The sequence below is a fragment of the Amblyomma maculatum genome, chromosome 1, assembly GCF_055883805.1.
Source record: "Amblyomma maculatum isolate TAMU_Amacu chromosome 1, ASM5588380v1, whole genome shotgun sequence".
Classification (NCBI taxonomy): domain Eukaryota; kingdom Metazoa; phylum Arthropoda; class Arachnida; order Ixodida; family Ixodidae; genus Amblyomma; species Amblyomma maculatum.
In genome coordinates this window covers 246,018,253-246,030,964 of record NC_139344.1, presented here as the reverse complement: position 1 = coordinate 246,030,964, position 12,712 = coordinate 246,018,253, and the positions used below count along the sequence as shown (strand labels likewise).

The following is a 12,712-nucleotide window of genomic DNA, read 5'->3' as shown; positions in this document are numbered from 1 at the left end:
AACTCAAATCGAAATATCACACCTCGCGTAAAAGGTACAAGGCTATAATTACGGGCGTAGCTCAAAACATTTGGCTCATGAAACGATTCTAGCATATTGGCAGTTGAATATCCTATTATATTCTCTGAAATCCCGAAAATAGCAGCAACATAAGCTCAGAAAGGCCCTCAACGCCTTCCAAAGCAGAGATGCAAAGTTATTCGGCATCCTTGCCCACGCCTATACCTCTGCAACTCTTGAGCTAATCGATTACCCTACGGATTACGGCGGCGACTATAAAAGAGATTTCCACCGAGACTTCAAAACAAGTGAAATACCAGTCATACTCATGACAATGCGCAGTAGCACTGCCCCGGGCCCTGAGATCACAGAAGGCCTCCTTGCTACCTTCAGCTATGGAAACCCAAGAATATATAGTGCAATGTATCAACTAATGCTGCTGCGCCTAGACACTACTGCAAGAAGAGAAAAGAGCAGACATGAGATTCATTTCCAAATCCTAGAGGGAAATTACCATCGCTAATCTATGCGTATACCGCTACCGTGCGCACTCAACGTCGTGTAAAAAGCGGTACAACTTCACTTCTCCGCTACCTATAGACAAGAACAACCTCCTGGCCCAGCGCATGTTTGGCTTGTAAAGCAAACTTAACTCAAGATGTCGTCCTTCAAAGCAGACAAGAGGTATAGTATACTCTGATCACAAGTGATGTTCACGCGCCATTCTGGTGCCAGACGTGAAGTGGAAACACGGTAACATCAGGCGCTGCGAAATATTGGACAAACTCCACAGCAAGCACTCCTGGATGGATGCTATGAAGTTTCTAAACGTTCCTCATTCGCGCTAAATGACTCCGACCACTAACCATATTTTCGCTGGCGCATGCACTGGCTAGCAATGAAAGCATTCGCATAAGTTCACGAATTGCCACACTAGGGTTGTAAGAATTGTAACCCCCCCTCCGCATTTTAAACTTGTCCTGGAAGCAAAATGGGGTCATCGGCATGACAGCGGAAAATCCTTCTATGCACTCAAATATGAACAAGTTCTTCGATTTATACGATTCATGCCCTATGGGAGAGACACCGTAATGAAGTATATAGGAATTTTAGTCCAACTGGGATTTCTTTACGTGCACTGATATCGCACAGCACATGGGCGCCTTGCTTTTCGCCTCCATCAACAAGCACCCTCTTCGCCCGGGATTCGATCACACATCATTGGCCACAATATGTCGAGCGCTCTAACCATTGAACCGCCGCAGCGGGGCGAAACCAAACGAAAAAATGCCATCTTTTACGTACACCATAAGCAATCCCTTCCTTGTTACGCGAAACAAACCTCACTACTTCCGTCCTAATCCTATGGCACACCCCATATAGATGCCTTAATCGCGACTATCATCTACTATGGTTTTTATGTGATCGTAACCAAATTTAGGGCAAAGCGGGCGACACTAACGCAGCCACCGAACATTCGGTAAAATGGATGGAAGAGGGGAAGTGCGCCGAGCGCGCTGCCGGCTCTGAAGCCCTTCCGCGATGTGCCGGATGGGGGCGTTTCAGGGAAGCTGACGCCCACTTAGGCCTCATTCTCACAGCCGGTGCTCCTCTCGTTTCAGGGAAGCTGACGCACGTCCGCTCACTGCATGTCGTATGCTCGCCGTGTCACCTAATCGGCCGCGCTTGGGGCGTACCTTCGAGTTCAGCTGCATATTTTCTGCTCTTACTACGACTTCCAATCTCACACGGCATTTTTGGAGCGAAAGCTTCACTTCGGGAGGAAGAGTTGGAGCCTACAGCGCAGCGCCGGTTTTCATAGTGACTTTGACAGACACTGCGCCGTTCCTTTCTTATAAACAAATCTACAATGGAAGCGAAACCTTCACTACGCTATTTATAGCAGGTCTTCGTGTGACAATGATCTTGCCGTTCATAGGACCTTGACTTAATTAAGTGTGGGTGTCGACGATTGTTCACCCAGGTGTATACTGCGCCTTCCTTTTCCCCAAACCTGACTTAAACGAAGAGGCAGCTCTGAGCAGTGCGATGTCACCTTGAAAAACCTTGAAGGTCAAAGACAGATACCGTGCCTTTCCATTCTTATAAACTGCGGGGCCCTATAGCGCTCCACATACGAGGCAGCGCAGCGCACCAACCACATTTGAAGAGCGCGTCGCTTCCCGGCACTTCCTGTGTACTGCCCCACTTTACCTTTCGCTTTCCCGTCGACGGGATAACCGGTCCCTGCGCGGGGGCTGTAAAGGGGAACGGACGGCGTCGCCTTTCTCTCTCCCTGCCCGGATCGTCTGAGTGTGAGTGCTCCTGCTGCTGGCTCCCGACCACGACCCATTGATCTCCGGACCTGTCTTGACAGTCCTGCCTGATCTGTGAGATAAAGACGTTTATTTCACGGCTGGCTGCGCGTGTGTCTTGCGTCTCTCTCAGGCAGAAGAATCGCCCACAAAATGGCACCCAACTGGAGCTGAATTAGCACCCATGTGGAAGATTTCTCTGCCTTATAATGGGAGCGGACGGCGGGCGTCCTTTGTGTGATAGGCGCGATGAAATTTTGAGTGGCGGGTTATCGTGTATGTAGATGAGGTGGAATGTAGTATAGTGATGTTTGTAGTGTTTTAATTTTGTTTTGGGTTATGTGTGTGTTTTTTAGCGTCAGCCGGTCTGTGTTTGAATTTTTTTTGCATATCTTGTACAAAGACGTGAGGGAAGTCACCGCAATTAGTCTTTGCGACCGGCCTGCTGACGCGGACTAGTACGATCCCGCCGCGACTGGAAGCCGCCGCAGGGAGCGACAATCAAGAGGAACAACTCTAGGCCGTCCAGCAGGTCATCAAGGCGCTGGCCCGGCAGGGAACCAGCGAGCCGGCCACGGCGAGCGGGGACCCAGGCCGCGCGGCCGGTGTCCAGAGGACGACGTAAGCTCCGTCCGGAGCGCGCGCGCGCGAGCGCGCGTTCTACTGCAGGTCCCGAATAAGCGTTTTACCGATCCAATTACGCGCGAGCAGTTTAGCTTCTTTCGGCTAGCCACAGTTTGAGTGAGGCATGCCGCCGAGGAAAGACGTTGAAGGTAGGGTCGCCCCTTCGGATGCCGGTGCATCCGGGAGTAAGGCAAGGCCGAGACGCGGCAGAGACCGCACAGGATCCCGACATAGCCGCTCTTATGCAACACATGACCGCAATATTGTCTGCTTTAACCCGTTAGCTCGGTTCGGCGGCTAGCACCAACCAAGCCGCCGCTGCAACGACAGTCTCGCGTCCGCGGATAAATGCAGAGGTCCCCTCCTTTTCCGGCTACACAGATGGGAAGTCAGTCCATGTGTTACTACAAGAACTCGAGGATTATCAGAGGGCACTGGGTTCCCCCGACGACGTGGGACTAGCGCAGGTGATTCCCGAACTCCTCTGTTAAAATAAATGTTTTTAGTACTACTACTACTACTACTACTTCACAGATCGCTTCCTCGCCAGTTCTTGCCGCCAGATTGCGGGCGCCAAATGCCTGAGGAGCTCGCGTTGCGCACACAGCACCCAGAGGAAACCGCCTCGAGTATGTACGCGCAATGCAGGAGCTCTCTACAAGAGGGTATATCCCACGGCACCCGACCAGGATCAGGTCGCCCGTGTGATGAGGTATAGTGCCATCCGTTCTTTAAGCCGTATTTGCGGGGACGTGGTTTTGTAAACCTCGAAGTCCTAGCACAGGAAGCGAAGGTAGTGCAGATGGATTTACTCTCTGAATTGCGCTACCCGCCACCCCCCAGGCCAGCCGAATCGCTAGAGCCAAGACTCCGCGCCAAGGCTCCGCGCCGCGCGCCAAAGGCGCAGACCTAATGAGGTTTCGGTGTCACCCACACGCACTGTAATGACGGCACATTCCAAATGACCATTCACAACACCCGTCACATCGATGTCAGTGTGCGGGATGTTGGAGCGAACGTACAGAGCCACTCGAAGTTTTCCGGGTGGGTGGGAGGAGTTGAGACACAGACAGCGGTGCACACGGATGAGGCACACTCAGTCACACCACTGTATCCTGTGTAGCCAGGAAGAGGGATATCCTCCGCGCGCGCGTAAGTTGCAGGGCCAGGACATCACACGCACAGCGGGGAAGGTGCTGAGCCGGCTCAGCTTGACGGCAGCGCAAAGAGTTCCAGTTCTACTGTAGGATGCGCGGCTGAAAAACAGCTGACATATATATGCCGCTGGTCAACCTCACACGAAACGACGGGATTCTGCAACGGAGCGGCGCGTTTACAGCGGCGCTCTGTTACAGCCGCTTCGTCTTTGAGTCACCTCGCACCGTCAGCCATGGTGGGAAAGCGCTTGTTGCCACTCGTTGACACGGGCTCAACACAGTCACTGGTCGGTGGCGACGTGTTCGAGGCCTACCATAGATGTAACATCCGTGTCAGGCCAGCCAAAACCCCTTTGAGCTTAGCAGCCGTGATGGCAAAAGCATAGGAAGCAGCGCATCTCGTGGTGCCCTTTGACGGCAGAAAAGGAGGCATAGTTTCGTGTATCTGCCAGGCTTGGCCATATTAGTCATTCTGGGGAGAGATTTTATTTTGAGCGACGGAATTGTGCTCAACATGGGGGAGAATGGCTATCGCTACAGCCCCTTCACCTCCCTCATTCTCTTTGTTAGCGCACCCAGGCGGGAGTGCATCGCTCAGCGGGCAGGCATCCACCCCTGTGAGGCAGACGGCTCCCCCGCGACGCTGAACGACGGTGGCCCATTAGAAGCAATTATCGCGTCCTTCTCAGGACCCGGTAGTCAGTGCCGAAGGCTTGCGGAAACTTTACTCCCGTTTTTTAAATGCTTCACAGAGAAACCGGGCTGCACCGACGGCCTTCAGCATGAGATTGAAACGGGTGATGCGCGCCCTTTCAGATGTAACCCGCGGCAGTTAAGCGCGCACGAGACAGCTTCTCGACAGCGTCCTTGACGAGATGATTGATACCGGCGTGGTGAGACCCTCGCAAAGTCCCTGGGCGTCCCCAGTGCTTCTAGCGCCGAAGAAAGATGGTTTGGTCAGGCTGCGTGTTGATTACTGAAAGCTCAACTTACTGGCGCCTACGGTTGCGTACCCTTTCCAGTCGTTCGAGGCTGTGATGTACGCGTTAGGGAACGCAAGGTTCTTCACAGTCCTGAATACAAGCAGAGAGTACCTACAGATTAACGTGGCGGAAGGTGACATTCAGAAAACCGCATTCACTTGCCACCGCGGGCTCTTCGAATTTACTCGACTCCCGTTTGGATTGTCTAATGCCCCGAGCACGTTCATGCGATTGATGGACATCGTACTGGGCGATGCAAGGTTCAACTACGCGATGGCGTACCTCGACGACGTTGTGATATTCTCATAGTCGTTCGAAGAGCATCTCATTCACCTGAATTCCGTTCTTGAAAGAATGAGACATGCTGGTCTAACGTTCAACCCAAAGGAAGTGCAGTTGGCATCAAAGAGAGTGAACCTCTTGTGCTTTGTTGTTCATGGTGGCATTTTTAGACCGAACGATGACAAACTGCAGGCAATTCTGAACTGCCCCTGCCCGATGGACGTGAAAAGCTTGCACGGTTTTTGGAATGTTGCTTTCTACAGGCAATTCACCCCTCGTTGTTCGGAGCTCGCAAGACCGTTGAACCAGTTGTTGCGGCAAGGCTCGAAGCGTGTCTGGGACAAGGAACAAAATGACGCGTTTGTTGTCTTTGCTCGCGCGATCGCGAATACCGTTATTTTGCGCCTCCCCGACCTGAACAAGCAGTTTGTCTTGCAAACAGATGCTAGTGATGCCGACGTTGGAGCTGTTTTGTTGCAGGAACACGAGAGCAAGCTGCGCCCTGTCGCGGTCGCTAGCTGCACGCTCACATCAGCGGAGCGGAATTACTCCGTGACCGAAACGGAACGCCTGGCGATAATGTTCGCATCCTCAAAGTTCGAGATGTACCAAACCGGAGCGATTTTCACCGCCGTGCAGGCAGATCACCAGGCACTTTCGTGGTTAAAGAGGCTGAAAAACCCCACAAGCAGAGTCGCGAGATGGGCGCTGACATTGCAACTACGCGTACGCCATTGAGTACCGCCGGAGCAGCATGAACAAGGTGGCCGACGATTTATCGAGCGCATCGTGGAAAGCTGGCGGAAGCGCATCAGAGACGCAGTCCAGTACTTCTAAAAGTGGCATCACCGCTATTGGAAAGGGGGAGAGGGCGGACGCGAGTGTCGCTAAGTGTCACGCCCTGCTTAGTTAAAGAGAGAAAGGACGCAGACGGGTACCTCGCTGTGCTGCGAAAGAGAGAAGGCGCAGCACTGGTGGCGGCGACTGCTCGCCTGCCAAGGAGCGAGACAGAGAGAAAACGGTATTGGAGAATAGCGGTCAGTAGGAAGGAGCTGAGTGAGGCCCAGAAAGCAGACAGTCTATGCCAGCGGGTGCTGACAGAGCTTGCGAGTAGTGCAGCTTGCACCGGGAACGCTGAGGGCAAGTACGGCTCGTATCTGCTGGGCGATGATGGCTTACTGCTCCGCTACATCCCCCAACTTGACGAGGAAGAGGCTATTACATCCCCTTTTCTAATCGTGGTCCCGAGAAGGTTGCGAAAAAGATTCCTCCGCTATTTTCATGACTCAGCGCTGGCAGGCCATGGCAGCGGAAGTAAGACTTACGACAAGTTATGGCGTGTCGCCACCTGGTCAGATATGCGAAAGGATGTGCAGAGATACGCCCGTACATGCCCTATTTGTCAGGTAGGCAAGATGCGAGCGGGGAAGCCCGCTGGCATGATGAAGCCGGTAGTTAGCAACTACACGTGACATGTGGTCGCGAGCGATATCATGGCACCCCTCCTTCGGTCCGCGCGCGGAAACCAATTTATCCTGGTAATAACGGAACATTATTCCAAGTGGGTTGAGGTATTCAACTTTAGAAATCTTGCGTCAATCGATTTGGGAGAAACTGTTGGAGACATTCACTTGTTTCGGTTTCCCTTCCGACCTGATTAAAGATAATGCTTCGTATTTCACAAACGAAGTCTGTGCATTCCTGTCGGGCGCTACAAATCCGCCACAGAAAAACGCGTCCCTACGCTGAGAGCAACATAACCGAGAGGGTGAAACGGAATGTTAAGAGTGCTGGTCGCAACGACTGAGCAGCACAGAGATTGGGACGCACGGCTGTCTGAACCAATGTTCGCCTCTAGAACAACCGTGAACACGTGGGTGTGAGTGAAACCCGCTTACTTGAATTTTGGAAAAGAGATTGCTTTTCCGCTAGAGAATGCTTTACTTGATGCGGCTGGGCCCGCTCCCCCTCCGCTTCCGCAGCACGGGGCAAGGTTCCGCGAGCACCTTGAGGCAGCGCAGCGAGTGGCGAATCATGTATAACAAAGGTCGTCGTCAAGTCTTTTCAACACGGCCGACTTGGTACTGAAAAGAACGCACCCGCTTAGTAACGCGGCGCGAGGTTTCGCCATGTCGCTACCGCACAAGTGCGTTGGACCATTCGAAGTTACGGCACGGACTACGCCGCTCACCTACCAGCTGCGGTTGTTGACGAGCGGTGAAACCGCCGGTCCGGTGCACGTCGTAGACCTGAGGGCTTACCACCTTCACAAGGACGATAACTGCGAAGCGGTGGAAGCTCAAGTCGATGCAGCGATCTCACCCCGAGTAAGGCGTACAGGTAGCAACCCGGTTTGCAACCAATGCTGTAACCTAAGCCCAAGGTAGTGCACTACTTCGTCTAACGTCTTTGCTTCTTTCAGAATGCATTCTGATAAGATTTTGCAGCAGCCAGGTAGGAACACCGTCGCCGGAGCGGGAAATCGCACCCGGAGCATAGTTCAAGGAGGGGCCACTTAAACGGGGGGCACCCCCCTAGTTTATCATGGTTTGTGGCCCAACATGACCAGCGCGACCCTGCCGGCCGTATTCAAAGAGGCTGGCTTTGGAGCCCGCTGCCCACACCTGGAGTACGGGCCTCAGGGAGCCAGGTGTGCCCGGGGCGGAAACGCCTGCTAAGAAAGGGTCCCGGAGAATCCAGCATGGCGCCACGTGGAGAGGGGTCGACAGCGATGTGGAGGAGCAGCTCCGGGCCGCTTTCAGGCGTATAAGCGGCCGAGTTCGCAGCTGCGTTGTGATCCTGAAGAAGTGGCCGCTGCAGGAGAGGGATTAGCCGGAACAGTCCAACCACGCCTGCTGCTTCCGTGCCGCCTGAAGGACTAGCTGAGCGGAGCTGGTTGCTGCGCCTGAGGCGCTGTTCTCCTGAACAGCTCAACAGGCATCGCACCAGAGTCAGTCGACAAGCCTGCTTATTGGACGCCGATCCGGGCTCGGACATGCCCGGCTGTTGCCGGACCCCAGGTCGGCTGTTGATGGGGGGAAAGATGTGGGGGCCTGCTCTAAGTACGAGGAAGCGCAGCGCACCAGCCACATTTGAAGGGCACACCGCTTTCCGGCTCTGCCTGTGCACTGCCCCACTACTCCTTGCCCTGTCCGCATAGGACATAACCGGTCTCTGTGCAGGGCCTATAAACGGGAGCGCACGACGTCGCCTTTCTCCTTTCCTCACCGGATCGTCTTGAGTGCGGGTGCTCCTGCTAGCTGCCGACCACGACCCCTTGATTTCCGGACCTGCCTTGACGGACCTGCCTGAGGGCAGACGAATCGCCCATAAAACCAATGTACAATATACAAGGCAAAAATGTGAAAGCATGATCTTGACTTGTTTTGGTGAGGTTGTCCACAATTCCGTGACGTCCACTGAAATCTATAAGGTTCCTTCCTATACCCGACACCTAATTTATGAGCCGTCAGAGTCGCGAAGTTTTTCTCATTGAACAAGATTGAAGGCCAAAGCTAGATACTGCGCCTTTTCGTTTTTTATATACCAATGTACAATATACAAGAAAAAATTATGAAAACATGATCTTGACCTGGTTAGGTAAAGGTGTCCGCAAAAGTATAAGGTTTCTTCCTTGCCCCAGAAACCTATTCTAATAAACAATTAGGAAAAAAGTTGTGATTTAGCTCTTATTAACCCTAGTTGAATTGTAAAAGCAATGGTGGAAGTTTCTTTTGCCGGCTACATTGTTCCCCTACGTGCCTTGGTTTCGTGGGGGTAACGAGAATGCAAATGGTTCTGGCCGGCTGATTCTGATATCACCCTCCCTTGAGAAAGGAGCAACCCGAGTTGGCCTGTGGCATAGGGTTGGCTGGAATTCAAATGTCATAGCAGGCTGATTTTTTCATAAGGGTACCACGGACACGGCACACAGCAACGAGCGGTTAGATATGGCGTAGTATTGCTTTCCCAATAAAAACTGCGGATTTAATACCGTGCGGTAGAGAGAGAGAGAGAGAAAGTACTTTATTTGCATCCGTCAGAGAGTATGGATGATTGGGTGAGACGCAGCTCCCCCTTTCACCGTCTATCTCCCCCCTAGACGTCGGCCGGAATCAGTTGGCTTCCAGCGGCGGCCTGGGCTTGACGGATGACTTGCTTTTGGATTTGTTCTTCCTGGCTGTGATGGGACGATTCCCATGACTCTTTATTTCCAGGTATTCCGCTTAGCGCCGGGCAAGCCCAGAGCATGTCATTTCAGGCAGCTATGCCTTCTCAGTTTTTAGATTTCGAAAAGTGCACCGTGTGGTAAAGAGGCTATTGCTGCAACACTCCCAGATTTCGCTCTATTAGTGGGTTCAAGCCACGCTTAACCCCAGCCCCCGCCAACCAATTTATAAATTATTTGTCAACTATCTGTGTCATGCCAATTTAGGTTTATAATTCTGCAAAGTTGTCTTCCATTTGCGTTTAAAAAAAGAATTACAATCCGCATTCTAAGCGATTTTTCGCCATGGTGATTGGGAAACCTCCTTTGAGCAACCGCCGAAGTAGGTTTCACAAAGGATAAAGTGGACAGCCTTTCTGGCCACAGCTTCACACTACTTCGCAATCTCGGTACCCAGTAATCTTTTTATATCATGCTAAGCTATCAGTTTTTCAATATGCGCTTCGAATGTCGTCGGCTTCGTCTTCCATGACAAGCTGCACTACAGATCTAATTAGACCTGTTTCATCCTAATGAAAACCCATCGATTAATTACTTAGCTTAAGATCTAATGGTTAGCTGAATAGTTTGACAGTGTACGCATGCTGCAGCTGATTGAAGGATGTGCATGCGTGATTCCTGAGAGACATCCAAAGTGCAACCACGCTATGTTCTCCGGCAGCGCGAAAGTTCAGTATATCACTTTCCTTTTTTCAGGAAGTTGTGATAACACAGCACGGGTGCGCCTTCTTGGTCCTCGGCGCTGTGCCTTAGTAGACCCGCACTTGTTGCCATAATTGACTCGAAAGCAAGGCACCGCCAGCAATTTGCTGCACATAATTGATTTGGACAAAACAAGCTTGCTGGACAAGTTGGTGACGGTCCTAAGCGCTGTTTTACGTTCATTCTGTCTTCTCCTGTTCTTCGCGCAGTATTTACGCAAGCAGCTAACACAGCGCCTGCAGACCGATCAAGCACACCGGATACTTGAATCGCGCGGCCGTACTGCGCACGAAGTGTTACAATGGTTTGGCAAATTAGCACGACGTTAACTCGTGGCTGAATGCTATTTCCTCAAGCTTCGCCACTCTGCGCCTCAGTCACGGCAAAAGGAATAACTTCGCAGTTCTTGCGCGAACTGCAAATAAGACACACTGCTGTCTCACATTAAATGTCCTCTCTCCACTGCACAATAAATCTATCACACGCTGTCCGCTTGAAGTTTATGAGAATTGTTCCTGTTCCACGTGCATGAAAAGAAGAAATATCAGTTATTTTCTTTATAGAAGAGCATATCAGATAAAGAAGCAGCAAACGCAGCATAGAGCTGGATGAAATGAATGGTGCACTCAGTGGATAATTAACTCACGATAATGACTCATGAAAGGGCTTTTAGTTCGATAGGGAAATAACTTGACAAGATGGTAGCTCCTCGCGTAAGTGGCCTATAACCGGCAGGAAAGTTTTGTGCGCTTAGAAGAAGAAGAAAAAGAAGAAGACGATGATGTTGATGATGCATCAATCGTATGGCTCATACTAAAGGTAAGGGATTCACCAAGGTGCATTTGCAGATACATAAGACTGTACGCCAAAGCACACAAGCTTTATTGACCTTCTTAGTACTGGGTCTCACTGCCCAAGACTACTAGTTTTCTCAAATCAGAAGGTGAAAATAATTTTTTCCCTAATTTGCTTTTTTTTTTTCGGGGGCCCTGTCGGAATTTGGGGTTTTTATTCAGCATTAGCTGTTTTTATTCAGCATCAATTTGTTTCGAGAAGTGGAAAGCGCTTGGTTAAACATGGTGATCAGAGCATTTGACTGTTTCAGTAACCTGATATTTGCAGACGCCACAGCAGAAGGGCTAGAGGAAGACGAAGTGCACGAGGAAGGCAGCGGCTCCCGCGTGCTGCCACGCGCAGCAGAACCCTGCCCGGCATCACCTGGAACGCTCGACCGGGCGTTTACCGGTCCGCCCCTCTTCCCCGGCGTCTTGCGTCGGCTGGCCAAGAGGTTTGCCAATCCCCGGTATGCATCAACGAGGGAGCGGCGCGGCATGACTGAGGAGCCTGGAGCTCGCCGTAAAGACCTCCAGTGGCCACGGCTGTCATCCGTTGGGAGGCCCCTCTGAGACGTTCTCGAGTGTGCTTTCCGGGCATTGCTGAGCAGGCATCGAGACCTGACTGGCCTAGGCTTCGACCAGACAGACCGTTTGGAGCCTACTTCATCGGTCGAGGCTTACCTGGCGACGGCATGGACAGCGACGCCCGCGAAAGTTCACAGAAAACCGGGAAGCGGAGTCGGATCCCGGCGGCAAGCGACACCAGGGAGCCCAAGCAAAGACGAGCACGCAATGCGGCTAAGACAGCCCCCGTCAGGATCGACTCGCCGGCTGATGCAGGAAAGACAGCCGTCGACATGCCTACACTGGGTCGACCGAAGAAAACTACCAAGGAAGCAACTGCTGAGCCTAAACGCAAGTCACCACTGAAGATGGTAGGCCGTGTTGTCAAGGGTCGTTTGATGAAAAAGGCTGCAGACTCACCAGACAGCAACCAGTCAGAGCATTCACCACCTGAAGTGAAGGCCAACGCTGTGCGTCGAAAGACGCATACGCCAAGCACCTCTTCAGGTCCCTCTTCGGCTGCTACCGTCAAGAGTGGCCGGCGAAGTGGGAGCCGCCGCCGACCACGCAGCATGTCCCGGTCACCTGCTGGAGCCCGAAAGCAATCGGCCAGAAGCCGTAGAAGTTCGCGTAGCAGCGTTGGCAGGAGGAGGCGCTCCCGTTCTCATCGCCGATCAGGATCCAGTTCATCCCGCGGCAGTCGGGCAGGAAAGCGGGCTGGGACGAGGCGCCGCAGATCCCATTCTCGATCCTCAAGGCGCTCCGGCGGACGCAAGCACGGAGAAAAGCGCCGTCACCATTCCACCAGTGTGTCCTCCCAAAGCAGCGCCCCGAAGAAGGGGAGGAAAAAACGGGGACGTTCCAAGTCTCATGCCAGCAGCCGCGGAAAGCGTAAAGCTACAAAGAAGTAACTAACCAAAGGCGCCTTTCAAAATTGAGGCAGAGCGATTCTAGCTTATCGGCAGTAACCTGGTTTAGGAAGCCAGTGTACAAAATCCAAAAGCTACTCGGCACGTCGGAT

At 52.4% G+C, this 12,712-nt stretch overlaps 1 long non-coding RNA gene across 1 annotated transcript in view; it reads left to right on the top strand.

Annotated features, from left to right (window-relative positions):
• Positions 1–12,712, top strand: part of LOC146206150 (uncharacterized) — a 178,418-nt gene that overhangs the window by 124,653 nt on the left and 41,053 nt on the right. The window lies entirely within an intron of this gene.